General features: G+C 35.2%; 1 protein-coding gene across 1 annotated transcript in view; it reads left to right on the forward strand.

The window, feature by feature from the left end:
• The window catches only part of LOC121894142 (butyrophilin-like protein 1), a 93869-nt gene that overhangs the window by 60919 nt on the left and 16065 nt on the right, over window positions 1–16885 (forward strand). The window lies entirely within an intron of this gene.

Raw genomic sequence — 16885 nt, forward strand, 5'->3', positions numbered from 1 at the left:
ATATTTGAGACACATTGCAGTTTGTGTCACTGCGTCCAATAAATTTTGTAACTTTCTTAAACCTATTAAGTACATCCAGCTTCATGCAGTGATTGTCCAGGTGTGTGGAGGTAAGAAAGAGAAACTTCTCTCTCAAACTCCTGATTTTAACAGCATGGATGTCTTGAAGGGGAGACTGTATTGTTACAGCCTCAACCAAACAAAGGCTCCCATGGAGACTGAAACATGACAAGGATCCAAGACCTCTAATTTAACAACAACCATTCATTTTAATTTTCAACAAATCAACCATACTGAAAAGGTAAAGAAAAGGCAAACAAAAGGAGATGGAGATCCCAGCCAAAAAGAACAAAAGATGTGAAGTTACTGAGCCAGCCACGCAGTGGGCAGTCGCACCCCTACCTACCAAAAGAAAAATGTATTCAACTTAATCAAAACTAAACCCAATAACTGGACTACCAGTGATCTCCATCCCAAACTGAAATAACAAAACCCAACACTCTAAATAATGTTGGGAAGAAAACAACCAAAGAGAGAAGGGGAAGGATTCCCCAGAAGCTGCTGCAGGCTGTCAGGTGTGTGTCCACACCACCTCTCAGGTCCCTCTTTTCTCTCATGGATAATTTGCTCCAGGTGCTTCATTCCTACAAAGGAAGGCAGAGAGAGAGAGACGTATATGTAATATATGAATCTTCTGTAAACTGCTTTGGCAACAACATGTCTTTTTTGTTCATGCCAATAAAGCTATTTGAATTGAATTGAACTGAATTGAGAGGCAGAGAGAGAGAGAGAGAGAGTGAGAGAGAGAGAGAGAGAGTCAGTCCCACAGGCAGTGTGCAGTAATGCACCTACATGCCACAAGTAACACCCCCACCCTAAGATGGTGAACAACAGAAGTACAACGGAGGTGATTCACACATCAAAGTTAACAACGTGACAACGTGTCGGTCAGGACATTTTCTCTGCCCTTAACATGCCTGACCTCCACGTTGAAGACTTGCAGAAAGAGCACCCAGCACATAAGGCTTCGGTTTGTGTTCCGCATTTGATTAATAAATACAAGAGGACTCTGGTCAGTATAAACAACGGTCGGCACACTGGCAGAACCAACATAAACTTCAAAATGTTGAAGTGCCAAAACAGGGGCAAGAGCCTCCTTTTCAATGGTAGAATACACCCGTTAATGCTGGTTACATTTCTTTGAGAAATATGAGACCAGATGCTTTGACTCCTACAGGCCTCAATCATTCACAAACTAGAAAATCTGTATAACTGTGAAACAGATCAGGGATCATTCTTGTATTTTTACTTGAGTCTAATTTCACATCACTTATGAGTGGAGACATTTCTACAGCAATAACAAGTTTTACATAATGACTGTTTATACAAGAATTCAAACTTCTTTACACTATATATGTGTTATATGTGTTTACTGGAAATAGTGTTTGCACTGGTGAGTTTTTGTCTGTGTTACAGTCAGGTGTTTGTATATTTCTAAGTGCTGTCTGGCAGCTTCCTCACAGCAGAATTAATGTGTAAATATTCTTCTCAGCAAATAAAACAACAACCTCTCTCTTTCTGTTTCTCTCAGCACAATAATCACACTGGTAGGTTTATTATTGAACGAGCAGTGATTTATAAAAGTTTGTTTATTCTTCAACTTTTTGCTCAGTTTGTTTTGCTACAAAATCATCTTAAAATTCTCTTATTTGAAATATGTTGTCTGAGATCTCAGCAGTGTTTTCTGTTACACTAAAGTAATAAAGAAAACTGTTCAACTTATTTACTGTTTAGATGTGTCATCAGGAAAAGCTGATCACTGATCTCTGAGGAATCTTAAAGGATTTTAGGATGTAAGATCAATTCAGATTCAGAAATCAAGAGTTTAAGATGAAAAACAAAATAAATGATCATGATCTCCTTAAACATTTTCCAGAATTAAATAAATTACAGTGTGATTGTTCATCAGATTGTTTTTGCTAAAATGGAAGAATTGCAGCTAATCTGAGTGTTAGTCAGTGTCTCAAACCTGTAGCCACAACCTGAATATGAGATCTGAGCATCATGAGACAGTTTTATATTAGTTTAGTGTATTGATCGGGGAAACAGATTTCTGAAGCTCTGGATCAATATGAAGCAGTTGTGTTGAAAATGGTTCACTGTTCTGAAGCATTTGATTCAGTCAAAATAGCGACATCTGCAGAGCAACTATTGGTATTGCATCTGTATGGATGGATTCAATCTGAGACTGTGATGAAACAGTTAGTCAGAATATAGGTGGTGTTATTGATTCATTATTGATATGTTGTTCAGTAAAGTCTATAGACTATTATATAAACAGATCACTTTTAAACAGTTTACATCAAAGATATTGTGTCAGATTGAGAAGCACACCCTGTATCCAAAACCAGCACAACACCTCTCAGGTACGAGTGTGATGTAACGAGGCGTCTGCAGGGTGGTCACATGATTTTTGGCGTAGTGAAGCGAAGCATTGAAACGTCGTGCTGCGATACATTTGCTTTGAAAGGTTGATATGATATTGAGTCGTCTGCATCGAGTGTAACATCACTAGTTTAGTGTCGTACAGAATATTGTATGAATCTCAGACTTCATTGTTATTGTTTATTTAATAATAAACATTTACTTTGGAAAAGTTTGGACACCACTTTAAGTTTTGCACAATTACTTTGGAGATAAATTTCTTCACATTTATTTACTTTCTGAGATTTATACAATATTTTCTGTAAAACTAAACTTTATTTTTTAACTCCAGTTGTTCACACAGACTTTTTGTCAAAGTCTTGAAGTCCAAGCTGAGATAACACTGATGACGTTACTCTGGTTATTGTTAAAGACTAAAGCTGCTCCAGAGCCTCAGAAGACATTAAACAACAGTTTAACAGGCTGAGTCGTCCTCCTCATGACCAGTAAACTCATCTTTGACATCAGTAAAGTGTCTCTTTACACACAAATGAAGAATATGGTATTAAAATGTAGGTTTACCTCTTGTCTCATTACAGCTTCATTTGGTTCATATAAAATATTTGATGAAAATTGAATCTTAATTTTAATGGATTTTAGGTTTTAGGAGGAATTCAGATTATAAAACATGAACAAACCTGTAGTTTTTAGTTTAAAACAATAATGCTCTCCTTCCTGTGTGAGAAAATAAAAACCTCCAGTTAAATGTTTGATCAGCTGCTGTCGGCTACTAAAGAAGAACTACAACTAATCTGATGGTCAGTTTTTCATTCTGGCAGCTTGAGACTGTTGATCAAATGTTTCTCACTGACACAATTAAACTCTGATAACACAAAGGCTCAAACATGCTTTACAAGAACCTATGATTCATATTTTATACACAATGTTTATATGACTTTAGTGTGATAGAAAATACTGTCTACATCTCAGACAACAAATTACACCTGATTTCATTTTTATTTTTTTCGCTCAAGAAACTGAACAGAAATTCAAGTTTTGTCCAAAATTCTTCACTGTATGTGTCTCTGTCATGATATGAGTCAGAAATAGTGTTTGCAGTGGTGATAAGTTACCAAATATTTAGTTGAAACTTGTTTGAAATATGTTCTATCAAACATTCCTGAGATGTGTAGTTAAGGCTGATGTGCTTTTCTATTTCACTGTTTCTCTGTTTTTCCTCTGAAATATGATCATATACAAGCAGAGACAGGTTGAACAAAACATCCCAGTATTACAGTTCATGTCTGATCCTGTAATTGTTCTTTACAAGTTATTGTTTTATACTTTGTTCACAGGTGCAGCTACAAAGCCATCCGTCACATCACTTGATGTAACAAAGTACTCGGCGCTGCTGCAGTGTGAAGTTCGAGGTGCTTCTCCAAAACCTAAATTACACTGGCAGGACAGTGATGGAAACATCCTTCAAGCTGAAGAACCAAAGGAGACAGAAAGAGGAGGCCGCTACGACGTCATCCTCAACATTACTGTGACCAAGACCGACAACTATCGCTGTGTTGCTACGCAGGAGGAAATCAACCATCAGATTTATGCTGAGACACACGTGTATATCCATGGTGAGTTTCTTCTTAATTATATTTTAACATTCAAATGATTTTAATTATTAACATGTTTTTAGTTTTGAATAAATTTCAATGTGTGTTCAGACTGAACACAAAGTGAATGAACTCAAAGCAAGTTGAAAACATTTTAAACTGAGTGAAAACTTCACACTTACACTGAAGCTCTGTGACTCCACTTCAGTAATGTGCAGAGATAAGAGGGAGAGTGAGAGAGTCTGGAGGAAATAGCAAAGACACACACACACACACACACACACACACACACACACACACACAGTGTTTAGATAGAAAGAAGTTTTGACAGTTTGATGCATTTCAGATGTGACTTCAGGCTTCAGGTCAGAGATGCCTGCGTGTGGTTGATGTACTTGTTATGCTGCTTTTATCATCACTTTGTGTCTAATAATTACACACACACACACACACACACACACACAAACACTCTCAAAGAGAGAGACTCGGTGGAGACAATAAACTAAAGATCTTTATATACAGTTTATTGTCCAGACCGGATCCTTAAAAGTCGAGACGGGGGACTGAGAGTCAAGTCCGAGATCATAAACGTCTCGAGTAGCTACATTCCTGATGTATAATATAATATATATAATATCTGTGCTAACATCCTGATGATTAGCACAGATCAATGTTAAATATCAGCCCCATAACACACGTGATGTGATGTGATGACAGCGTCTCTCTGATTAATTAAGTCCTATAATAGACCTACTCAGAGCTGATGTTAGTTTGGGGCTGTCGTTATTTTCTGATAAACTGCGTATCAAACATGACTGACAGCTGCAACACATCATCTATTGTGTAACTTTGGATGCTGATATTTCTGATGAAATATAAAATCTGAGTGTGTCTGCTGCCTGAGGGTCTCTGGGAGTTTTGTTGAGAGTTTTTTATTGTGTTGGTCAAAGTAACACAATGAACCAGAACCTCTTTCAAATGTCAAATTCAAAGGGTTAATTGTTGTGATTCAGAGAAAGTATATAAAGTAATGTCTATGATAATATTCAGAACATGTTCATTTCTCTCTGGTTAGTTTCTTCAGTCAGGTTTATTTTAGGGAGCAGCTTGTTTGTGTGTTTAGTGTGGAGACAAATCGTATCTGTAGATCAGAGATGAGAAATGTGTTCGATCAGGAAGCAGATTCAACCTTAATGGTTTTATTCAGAAATCTAATTGCCTGAAGTCAATTTTTACTTATATACAAGTAATCATATTTATATACACATTGTTTTATTTATTAGCGGTTATCAAATAACGACAAAGACTAAAGTTAATCATCATGTTTGATCTTTATTTCAGTAAATGAAACAGAACAAGGACACAGAGTGTCATAGATGTGAAGCAACAAACATTTTTCATATTGAAAATAGTCTGATCCATCCTCTAAATTACACTAAACACTAAATTCTTTTGATCAGCTCAGTTTCTTTCAAATAATGGAATCGACTCTCTAACCTGATGGTAAATACATGTTTAGACTCATTTCTTCCACTTCAAGCTTCCTGATTTCCCTCTTTAATGTTTCTTGTTCTCCAGATTATTTATTTCATGCTTTGTTTCGATAGTTGTTACCAAATGGCTCCACAGTGTTTAGATAGAAAGAAGTTTTGACAGTTTGATGCATTTCAGATGTGACTTCAGGCTTCAGGCAGGTGTTTTCTGTCTGTGTAGTTCAGAGGTTCGTCCTTACTGTCTTTTTATTGAGTTCATAGTGATCATGATGAATTATGGTGAATTAAGTTTGACTTTGTTTAGTTCAGTTTTCCTCTTCGATCTGCAGCGCTCTCTCTGGCTTCTCTTTCTTTCTCTCACTCATTTTTTCAACCAGGTGTAATATTTATTTGTGTGTTGGATGGACAGACAGAGATAGTCTGATGACGTAGTCAGTGATGAAGATCATCATCATTTTGGAAAAACAGTTAAAAGACTTAAATGTTATTATTTATTAATGAGTGTGATGTTCTCCTGAGGTTATGCTGATAAATAAGGACTAGTAACATGAAATATAAAAGATGAAAATAATAAATATCATTTATAATAATATATAATAACAATAATACATAAATTATAAATATGTTTACAAAGTAAAATATTCAGTGCAAATATATAATGTTCAGGGCAGAGCAAAGGATTTGTTGAAGACAATGTTCCAGACGACAAGAAACAAGAAAAGTTTCTTGTTACAACATAAGTTGATATGTTGCTATGACAACAAACTTCCATATGTCTGTCTTAACCTGATTATTCTGCATGTAAACATACTGATTAATACATGTTTTTGTCCTCCAGAGCCAGATGTCATCAAAGTGGAAGAAGGAAGTGACGTCATTTTACCCTGTTCACTCAGCAGCAAGGAGAACATTGTGTCAAAACTGTTTGACTGGAAGAAAGATGGTCAGAAAGAGGTGTTTGTGTATAATGCTGGCATTCATACCAATAAGGGCCATACAGGTCAAGATGAGCACTTTAAAGGACGAGTCTCACATTTTGAAGATGAACTGATGTCAGGAAACGCCTCCATAATCATCAGAAATACGAAGGTGGCTGACAGTGGAGATTACACCTGTGAATTTCCACAACTTCAGCCAAGACAAATATCCCACATTAAGCTTCTTGTTGTTGGTGAGTGTTTTTATAAAATGTTTATTTACTGATGTGACTGGTTTAAGAGTCTCAGATGGACTCAAGTCAAATAGTCAGAAAACACATCTGGCAGGGCCTCGTCCCCACAGCACTGCAACCATGTATGGAGAGATTCCCTCTTTATCAAACATGATGGATATTTGAGACACATTGCAGTTTGTGTCACTGCGTCCAATAAATTTTGTAACTTTCTTAAACCTATTAAGTACATCCAGCTTCATGCAGTGATTGTCCAGGTGTGTGGAGGTAAGAAAGAGAAACTTCCCTCTCAAACTCCTGATTTTAACAGCATGGATGTCTTGAAGGGGAGACTGTATGAAAGTGTGAGCTGTTATCACCATTTAAATGATTATCACGTCTCGCCCCTCTCTATAACGCCAGGCTTTACACTCAGTTCAGAGCAGCTATAAACACTTTTACCTTTAGATGACACGTTGTAAGACCTACAGTAGTTCATTTCAAGTGAACTCCAGCCTTAACCCATCTGGGACTGACACAAAGCAGTCGTGTCTGTGAATGTGCGGCCAGTTTAAACCAGGATGTTTGTGAAATCTGAGACTGTGGTTTCTTTTTTTCCTCCAATCAGTTCTGTTCAATAAACAGGCAGCAAAGTTCTGTTTTTCCCAGTATTAGTCTACCTGTCTGCCATGTTGATGATATCATACAAACCTTCTAACATAACTATGTTTTCCTTTTAGATCGTATCTTAAAAGACAGAACAGCTGAAAACATCCCAGGTGAGTCCTGATTATGATGACGTCACTGTCTCTACATCTGACACCTGCTGTAATTTTGACTCCTACAGGCCTCAATCACTCACAAACTAGAAAATCTGTATAACTGAAACAGATCAGGGATCATTCTTGTAATTTTACTTGAGTCTAATTTCACATCCCTTATGAGTGGAGACATTTCTACACCAATAACAAGTTTTACATAATGACTGTTTATACAAGAATTCAAACTTCTTTACACTATATATGTGTTATATGTGTTTACTGGAAACAGTGTTTTCACTGGTGAGTTTTTGTCTGTGTTACAGTCAGGTGTTTGTATATTTCTAAGTGCTGTCTGGCAGCTTCCTCACAGCAGAATTAATGTGTAAATATTCTTCTCAGTAAATAAAACAACAACCTCTCTCTTTCTGTTTCTCTCAGCACAATAATCACACTGGTAGGTTTATTATTGAACGAGCAGTGATTTATAAAAGTTTGTTTATTCTTCAACTTTTTGCTCAGTTTGTTTTGCTACAAAATCATCTTAAAATTCTCTTATTTGAAATATGTTGTCTGAGATCTCAGCAGTGTTTTCTGTTACACTAAAGTAATAAAGAAAACTGTTCAACTTATTTACTGTTTAGATGTGTCATCAGGAAAAGCTGATCACTGATCTCTGAGGAATCTTAAAGGATTTTAGGATGTAAGATCAATTCAGATTCAGAAATCAAGAGTTTAAGATGAAAAACTAAATAAATGATCATGATCTCCTTAAACATTTTCCAGAATTAAATAAATTACAGTGTGATTGTTTATCAGATTGTTTTTGCTAAAATGGAAGAATTGCAGCTAATCTGAGTGTTAGTCAGTGTCTCAAACCTGTAGCCACAACCTGAATATGAGATCTGAGCATCATGAGACAGTTTTATATTAGTTTAGTGTATTGATCGGGGAAACAGATTTCTGAAGCACTGGATCAATATGAAGCAGTTGTGTTGAAAATGGTTCATTGTTCTGAAGCATTTGATTCAGTCAAAATAGCGACATCTGCAGAGCAACTATTGGTATTGCATCTGTATGGATGGATTCAATCTGAGACTGTGATGAAACAGTTAGTCAGAATATAGGTGGTGTTATTGATTCATTATTGGTATGTTGTTCAAAAATTTAATCTTAATTTTGTTCAAATTTGGATTTTAGGTTTTAGGAGGAATTGAGATTATAAAACATGAACAAACCTGTAGTTTTTAGTTTAAAACAACAATGCTCTCCTTCCTGTGTGAGAAAATAAAAACCTCCAGTTAAATGTTTGATCAGCTGCTGTCGGCTACTAAAGAAGAACTACAACTAATCTGATGGTCAGTTTTTCATTCTGGCAGCTTGAGACTGTTGATCAAATGTTTCTCACTGACACAATTAAACTCTGATAACACAAAGGCTCAAACATGCTTTACAAGAACCTATGATTCATATTTTATACACAATGTTTATATGACTTTAGTGTGATAGAAAATACTGTCTACATCTCAGACAACAAATTACACCTGATTTCATTTTTATTTTTGTCGCTCAAGAAACTGAACAGAAATTCAAGTTTTGTCCAAACTTCTTCACTGTATGTGTCTCTGTCATGATATGAGTCAGAAATAGTGTTTGCAGTGGTGATAAGTTACCAAATATTTAGTTGAAACTTGTTTGAAATATGTTCTATCAAACATTCCTGAGATGTGTAGTTAAGGCTGATGTGCTTTTCTATTTCACTGTTTCTCTGTTTTTCCTCTGAAATATGATCATATACAAGCAGAGACAGGTTGAACAAAACATCCCAGTATTACAGTTCATGTCTGATCCTGTAATTGTTCTTTACAAGTTATTGTTTTATACTTTGTTCACAGGTGCAGCTACAAAGCCATATGTCACATCACTTAATGAAACAGTGAACTGGGCGCTGCTGCAGTGTGAAGTTCGAGGTGCTTTTCCAAAACCTAAATTACACTGGCAGGACAGTGATGGAAACATCCTTCATGCTGAAGAACCAAAGGTGACAGAAGGAAGAGGCAGCTACGACATCATCCTCCAAACTAATGTGACCAAGACCGACAACTATCGCTGTGTTGCTACGCAGGAGGAAATCAGCCATCAGATTTATGCTGAGACACACGTGTCTATCTCTGGTGAGTTTCTTCTTAATCATATTTTAATATTCAAATGATTTTAATTATTAACATGATTTTAGTTCTGAATAAATTTCAATGTGTGCTCAGACTGAACACAAAGTGAATGAACTCAAAGCAAGTTGAAAACATTTTAAACTGAGTGAAAACTTCACACTTACACTGAAGCTCTGTGACTCCACTTCAGTAATGTGCAGAGATAAGAGGGAGAGTGAGAGAGTCTGGAGGAAATAACAAAGACACACACACACACACACACACACACACACACACACACACACACACACACACACACACACACACACACACACACACACAGTAAGTGTGTACATTCTCAGCCAGTTATAGTAAACGTCTGTATGTTCAGTACAATAAGTTTTTGTGCTGAATAAACACAGACTGTAAAAACACTCCAGCAGTCAAATGAACTTTGTGTTCAGTCTGAAACTCACAGTATGAAAACACAAGTTATTCCATCTCACACTATAATATACTATATCACATCTGGTCACCACTTCTTCTCTCACTGGCTTAGAGTGAGTAGAAGAGGTAACAGGTCATTATTTGACCTGACACTGGTTAAACTGGAGTTATAGTGGGTGAACTCCACTTGTTAAACTATGATGAGCGATAACATGAATCACTCAACATCACAGATTTTAATTGACAGATTAAATTAATGTGATTCACTTTAAGTTAAACTGTATTTCAAAGAAGTTATGACAATAATAACATTAAACTAAATGACTCAGTTATTTATGTTATATAGTATCATCTGCAGCTCAAAGTGATTTACAACAAAATAAATTAATGCACCAAGTGCTTCACATGAAAAGAACATAAAAACATGTAAAAAACATTAATGTAACATAAAATGGAAAATAAAACCTACTTGATAACATTAATAAAAATGAGATCAACTAAAGTGAAAGTACAATACATAGAATGTGTACTTCAGTGGTGATAATTTGAGACTTAATAAGTGAAAACATGTGAACACAATCTGTAAATCAGCACCTCGGTCTCTGAAGCTTTAAGCAAACAGAACCTCCCTTTTCCCAACAGACACAGACTCACCAGCGGTCTTGATTATCAGAAATAAAACCTCTTTCAGTTGATCCCAGAACGTCTTCCTACAGGTTGAACCTCACTGTGGCTCTTATCTGTGTCGGCTGCAACCCAAAGCTGCTCCAGAAAGAAACCTCCCTTAGTGGTGCTGTGAGGATTAAAAAACACACCATACAAAGTCATATTCAGTCTCCGTCTGTTTGTGTGTTGTGTTGAACATGTCATTTACATCCTCTGCTCCAACTCAACAGTTGCTTCTGACAGTGTGTATCTTGATACTTTGACACAGATAAATGCATCAATCTAAACTGTCCATCACAATGAAAACCAACTTATATAAACTCAATCACTTTATTAAGTTCACCTCACTAAAACTAATGAAGTCTGATGAGTTTTGTAATGAATTCCACTTTCATGAAGGTTTTAATATTCAGGTTTTTGTTGTAACTGTTTTAAGAAAGATGTTGATTCAATGCAGGCTGTGTTTTATAATATTGTTTATAATATTTAATCTAACGTCACTCACATAAAATGCTGCTCTTATATAAATAAAAACACTCCAGTGAAATGTTTCATCAGCGTCTGTTGGTTGCAAAATAAGAATTACAATAAATTTGATGGTCAATTTTCCATTCAGCAGCATGATCAAATATTTCTCTCTGACACAATGAAGAGCTGATAATATAAGAGGTTTATGTACCTTTGACAAACATGTTTAATATTTGATAACAAATATTTATATGTAGCATCATCTGATATTTCACTCTCACTAAAACTATTCTAAACTAAAACATTCCTTCATAATAATAATAATAATAATAATAATAATAATAATAATAATAATAATAATAATAATAATAATAATAATGTAATATCTGCTGAACCTTTACAAAGAATCAGCAGTTTAGTTTATCATCAGTTTATCATTTGGCTGCTTGAATCTTATTTTCATAAGTTGTGTTACAGATCGTGATGCTGCAATAACTTCCATGTTTACATTGTTGATGGTTGATTCTGATTGGACGCTGCAACAGATGTTTAGGAACTTTGACCATGTTTAACATCCAACATGATAACAGTATATAAATAACAGAAAACCACAAAGAGCAAAATATGTTTCCTTTAACTAGAAACTGAAGTCAAACTAAAAACTAGAAGCAAACTCTAAATATATCCAATGATAGATCCTGGTAATAATATGATACCATGAAGACACATATAGGCTTTGGAACTGCAGTGATTATTGTAAAATGTCAACTTGAAATGAATAAATCTTCTCTTCAGTCATTGTGCTGCAGTGAGAATACTAGACATGACAAACATGTTTGTAGAAATGTAGCTTCAAAACACTTTCTTCATTCATTACAACTGACTGTTGGTTGATTACAAGCAGAACTTATTTATGATCATGTTTCTAATTCAACCAATAATAGATGTTGTGTAAGCATGAGGCTGCAGCAGAGAACCACAAAATGCTGCTGTGAGCTTTTGTTGGTTAAAAAGAGAATTTTATGAGTCTGTATTATTAGCAAATGTGTGTGGAGAGTAAAACTGTATCTCAGTATACATGTGAACTAAAATATGTGAATGTGTCCAGAAATCTAAATATTTATCAGGTGTGAACATGTGAAAAAGAATCTGAAAGTATTTAGTCATAAACTGAATGTAAATGACTTTTTATTAACGAGTTAAAGTGTATTTAGCTTCAACAGACTCCTGCTGCATAATACCAGACTGTATCACTCTGCTGTCATTGTGCTTCAGTAGCTGTAGAGCCGACTCACCACCAGGCAGAAGCATCTGTTGATTTAAATCTTGACATTACTGGACAGTAGTTGTTGCAGTTTAGCTGCAGCAGTGTAAGTCTATGTTAGCTAGCTAGTGCTACTTAATGTCTCAGTGAAACATAAACCTCTAAGCTGCATGTTCAGCTGGTTGGATAATATCTTGTTTTACCAAAGTTTATCAATACTAGTGATGACAACAACTATCATAAAGTGAAGATGTTAATCCAGAGTCCATCATAGACTTGTACTTGTGATCCTCGGCTCAGGATGTAGAAAACCTGGACTATGGACAGATTTCCACACACATGTGCAGATCTCAGGTACGGCAGGAGTGTAGCAAAAGTCACCTGTAAAAAGCCTAAAGTGGAGCGACAGGACAGTGATTGAAACATCCTTCCTACTGAGGATCAACACGTCTCAGAAACAGGAGGATGCTACAACAACATGACCCTCCTCACTACTGGGACCAAAACCAACCTCTGAGCTGTGTAGCCGAGCAGGAGGAAACTGCTCATAAGATCGATGCTAATATCACTGTGTCTGCTGAGAGTCATCTCACTGCTGCTTTAATCTGTCAATCATTTTAGATTTTAGGAGCATGCACACCTTTAGTTGTTCTCTTTGTGTAGGTTATGATGTCTGTACATGATTTACAGTTACATTCTGAGTCTTACATTAACTTCTTTTTATCTGTTGCAGGTTCCCCCACTAGATGGATTGTTGCTGTTGCAGTTCTCGGTCCTCTTGTTGTTGTTGTTGTTGTTGTTCTTGGTATTATTCTTCTAGCTGTGCTCAAATGGATGGGTTGCATCATACTAGAATGTAATACAGGTAAGTTTGAATAAAATATTGTATCAATATAATCATAATGAACAGATTCTTTATAAATATCTCATGTTTATTGTTTTAACATTTGTTTTTATCTTTCTGTTGGCATCCATAAAAAATCCACTGAGTCTACATTCATCTGTTATTGATTAAATTAAAAATAAATATAGCAAATATATGAGTCTATTTTCAATTGTTGATTCATACAGAGTTTTGAATATCATCAGATCTATTAAATCAGTACAAACATTTTAAATGGAGGGCTTGAATTTTACATTTCAAGACATTTAATCATCTAAGTAATACTTTATTTTATATTTTATTATAACACAATAAGGGGAACACACAAACAGCAAACAAACAGTAACACATTATAACAAGATAATTATGTCTTACATGTGTTTTAATTCAAATATATCAGTCAGATTGACTCAATACAGTTCATGTGAATATTTACTGGAGAACTTGTGTTTCCAGAGTTGGGATTTTCTTTAATATAATTGTGTTTTCTCTCCTGCAGACAGACGTGCTGCCGGTCCACATAATCAACATGAGAATGTCAAGCTTGAAACAGCTGGCTGCTGAAGTGTGTTTGTGTTGTTGTATCTTGATTTTTGTGAGGATCAGTTTTAGTTTTAGACCAAAGAGTGAAGACATTTTTGGAGCAGTTTGGGCATTTTGTCCAGTTCTCATTTATCCAAAGGATGGTTTTTAAGTTGAGGTCTGATTTTAGGTTTAAAGATAGAAATAGACGACTGTATAAACCTGTTAACTGAAAGATTAAACTTCCTGTCTGACTGCAGCAGGACCAGGAGGAGGCAGTGTAGCAACAACATATCAAATATAAAAGACTAAAATGCCCCAAAACAGAACAGTTTCAGCTACTGACCTTAAACTTGTTTTAAGGTCACAAACATTTTGTTGGAATAATTAATGAAAAACAAAAACTGGCACTAAAGGATAGATGTAAAAATATCCAAAATGAACCTTTAAATGTTCAAAAATGTCGTCATTGAAATTAATTTGGGTGTTTGCAGAATGTCAATGTTCTGTCTGGTGATAAGATTAAGTGACAGTTATATTAACTGTATGTGTTTAATACTCTGATGGAATATAGTTCCACTCTTATGCAGCTTTAGCAGAAAACGCCGACTGAGAGCAGATTCAGTCATTTCCTCTCTGATTCTTTGCTCTGTTGTGTTTTTATTGTTTTATTTTAATATTTATTTCTCAGTTTTATTCAGGCTCTGTTGTCCATGTACAATAGATTGATCTCATTCATAAAGTGGTTTAATGTCAAGCTGAAATACAACTATAAAACCATCCACTGGACTGTTGTTGAGAACATTATAGTTCATAGATAAATGACATGAACCTGCATAGAAACACAATCAAACTGCCTGAGACAGTTTTTAGTCATTTTGGGCTTTGAAAATGAAATAAGTGAAGTGAAAAATAAAAAAATGTGATAATGAGGCAGCAAAGCAGGATAATTAAACAATCATTGAAAATAAAACAATAAAAGACACAACAGAATTAAAATGGGTCAAATTAAAAAGGACCAAACTAGGAGAAGGTCTTGTGATGAAAGTGAGTTTTTAGGGATTTAAAAGATCATATTGATTTATGTTCTGATTTTTAAGGGTCTCAGACCAATAAAAGTTCAGTCATCCTGGACAATCAGCTGACTTGATGGAAACAACCAGGAGACTCCTGACTGAGGATTTCAGGCTGCAACTCAGAAGAGATTAAAATGTTTATAATGTCACTTGTAGTTTGACTATTATAACATTATTAAGAAATATCAATGAATAATGAGAACTGTTATATTCAGGATCGACTACATTTTATCTGTGATCCTCAGCTGAAATAAACAACCATCGTAGTCACTCGGACTTTAAAAGATAAAGTTGAAATGTGGTCTGGTTTGATCCCTGCTGCTCCTGTCATCATGTCAAAGTGTCTTTGAGCAAAACTCTGAACCCCAAATTACTGCTGATGTTTAGACCAGCAGCCTGCATGGTAGCTCACTGCCATCAGTGTGTTTGTGAGTGTTGATGTGTGACTGAGAGGAACATTTTGGTAAAATTACAATATAAATGCAGTTGATTTAGCAAATATTATCATACTGCTTGTAGTTCTTAAAGATCCTCACTGACTTGGTCATGAAGAAAAATGTAAGACTTCACTGAACTAAAGCCTGCTGTCATGCTTTGAATAAATGTGAATATTTTGTAGCTAAAATTAAATAAAATGTGACTTTTTTATTTTAAACAAGCATGTGTTCTTTGAATTTTTTGATGTGCTCAGTCAGAATCAGTCAGGTACAGTTTCATACTGAACTATAAACTGTCGACTGATATTTGAATTGTGCTGAAAGTTCATCTATGTTCATGTTAAATGATGATGCACTTGCAGGTTATCATGTAATTTCCAGCAGTACTTTATAATTTCTATTCAAACGTTTGAATAAAACATGAAAAATATTGAACTGTATGTTGTGACTGTTTTGAATGTTTCTGTCTGATAAGAGAAAGAAAAGTGATGATACTGTATTGGCTGGATTTTTACACACAACATCTGATTTTGATGAAGACTTTGAGGATAAAAACACTCTGAATGAAACTATGAAGCAGATACAAAGTATTTAAAACTGCTTCTAACTAACAGACAGTTGACCAGCCTGATAAATGATGAATATAGCTGAAAATTTATTGTGTTGGTTGATGTTTTTTTTTTAAATTCCTGACAGTGTAGAAAACTTTAATAATAAGTTTTGTTCGACCTTCTTATATACAGTAGAAAGAAGTAAAAGTGAGCAGGTAAAGACATTTATACCATGGATGAACTTGTTCTACAAAGCCAAAACATGCAGCTGACAAGAAATACCCCATTTTACTGCTAAATCACTTTCGTTCTCTGTCAAATGGAGTTAATTTGTAGAAATGATCCTGTTATGCTGAAGAAAACACACTGAAAAGGTTTTGTTTGTTGTGTGTTATGACGAGTTCAGATTTCTGCAATCACAGTAAAAGAGGAGGTGAAGGCTACGGTTGGATTTGAGGACCTGTAGCTGTTTTACAGCACTACACTACACATTAAATGTTAGTGTGAGCACTGATCAGTATTTTCATGTATAATTTGTTCTGTTCTTCTGCAATTCTAGAGTCATAGTAATTAATATACAACAGATGTCACCAATTAAGTTATTAACCATTAACCATGGGCCAGATTTTTTCAGCACTGTTTTTCGGGGGATGACGCTGTACAGACATGGTGAAAACATGTTTTTGCATGTTTTTGTTTGTATAAAACAGTTTTATGTTTGTATCTGAGGGCAGATGTCATAATTCTTATTAGTAATCCACAATCAATAAACAGTGGCCTGCTTCATTTATGGCTGAAGCTAAACTACTGTTATTGACAGATCTGTTCTGGTCAGATAAAACACGTTATGTTATGTACCTGTTGTGATAAGAAGTAACTAGAGTTTAACCTGTGGAGGTGCTGTTAAGTTAGTTACCTGCTGAATGACATGCAATAATGAGGTAGAATAATCATTCAGTAAACATCAGAGATGCTAGGTTTGA

The sequence above is a fragment of the Thunnus maccoyii genome, chromosome 3, assembly GCF_910596095.1.
Source record: "Thunnus maccoyii chromosome 3, fThuMac1.1, whole genome shotgun sequence".
NCBI lineage: Eukaryota > Metazoa > Chordata > Actinopteri > Scombriformes > Scombridae > Thunnus > Thunnus maccoyii.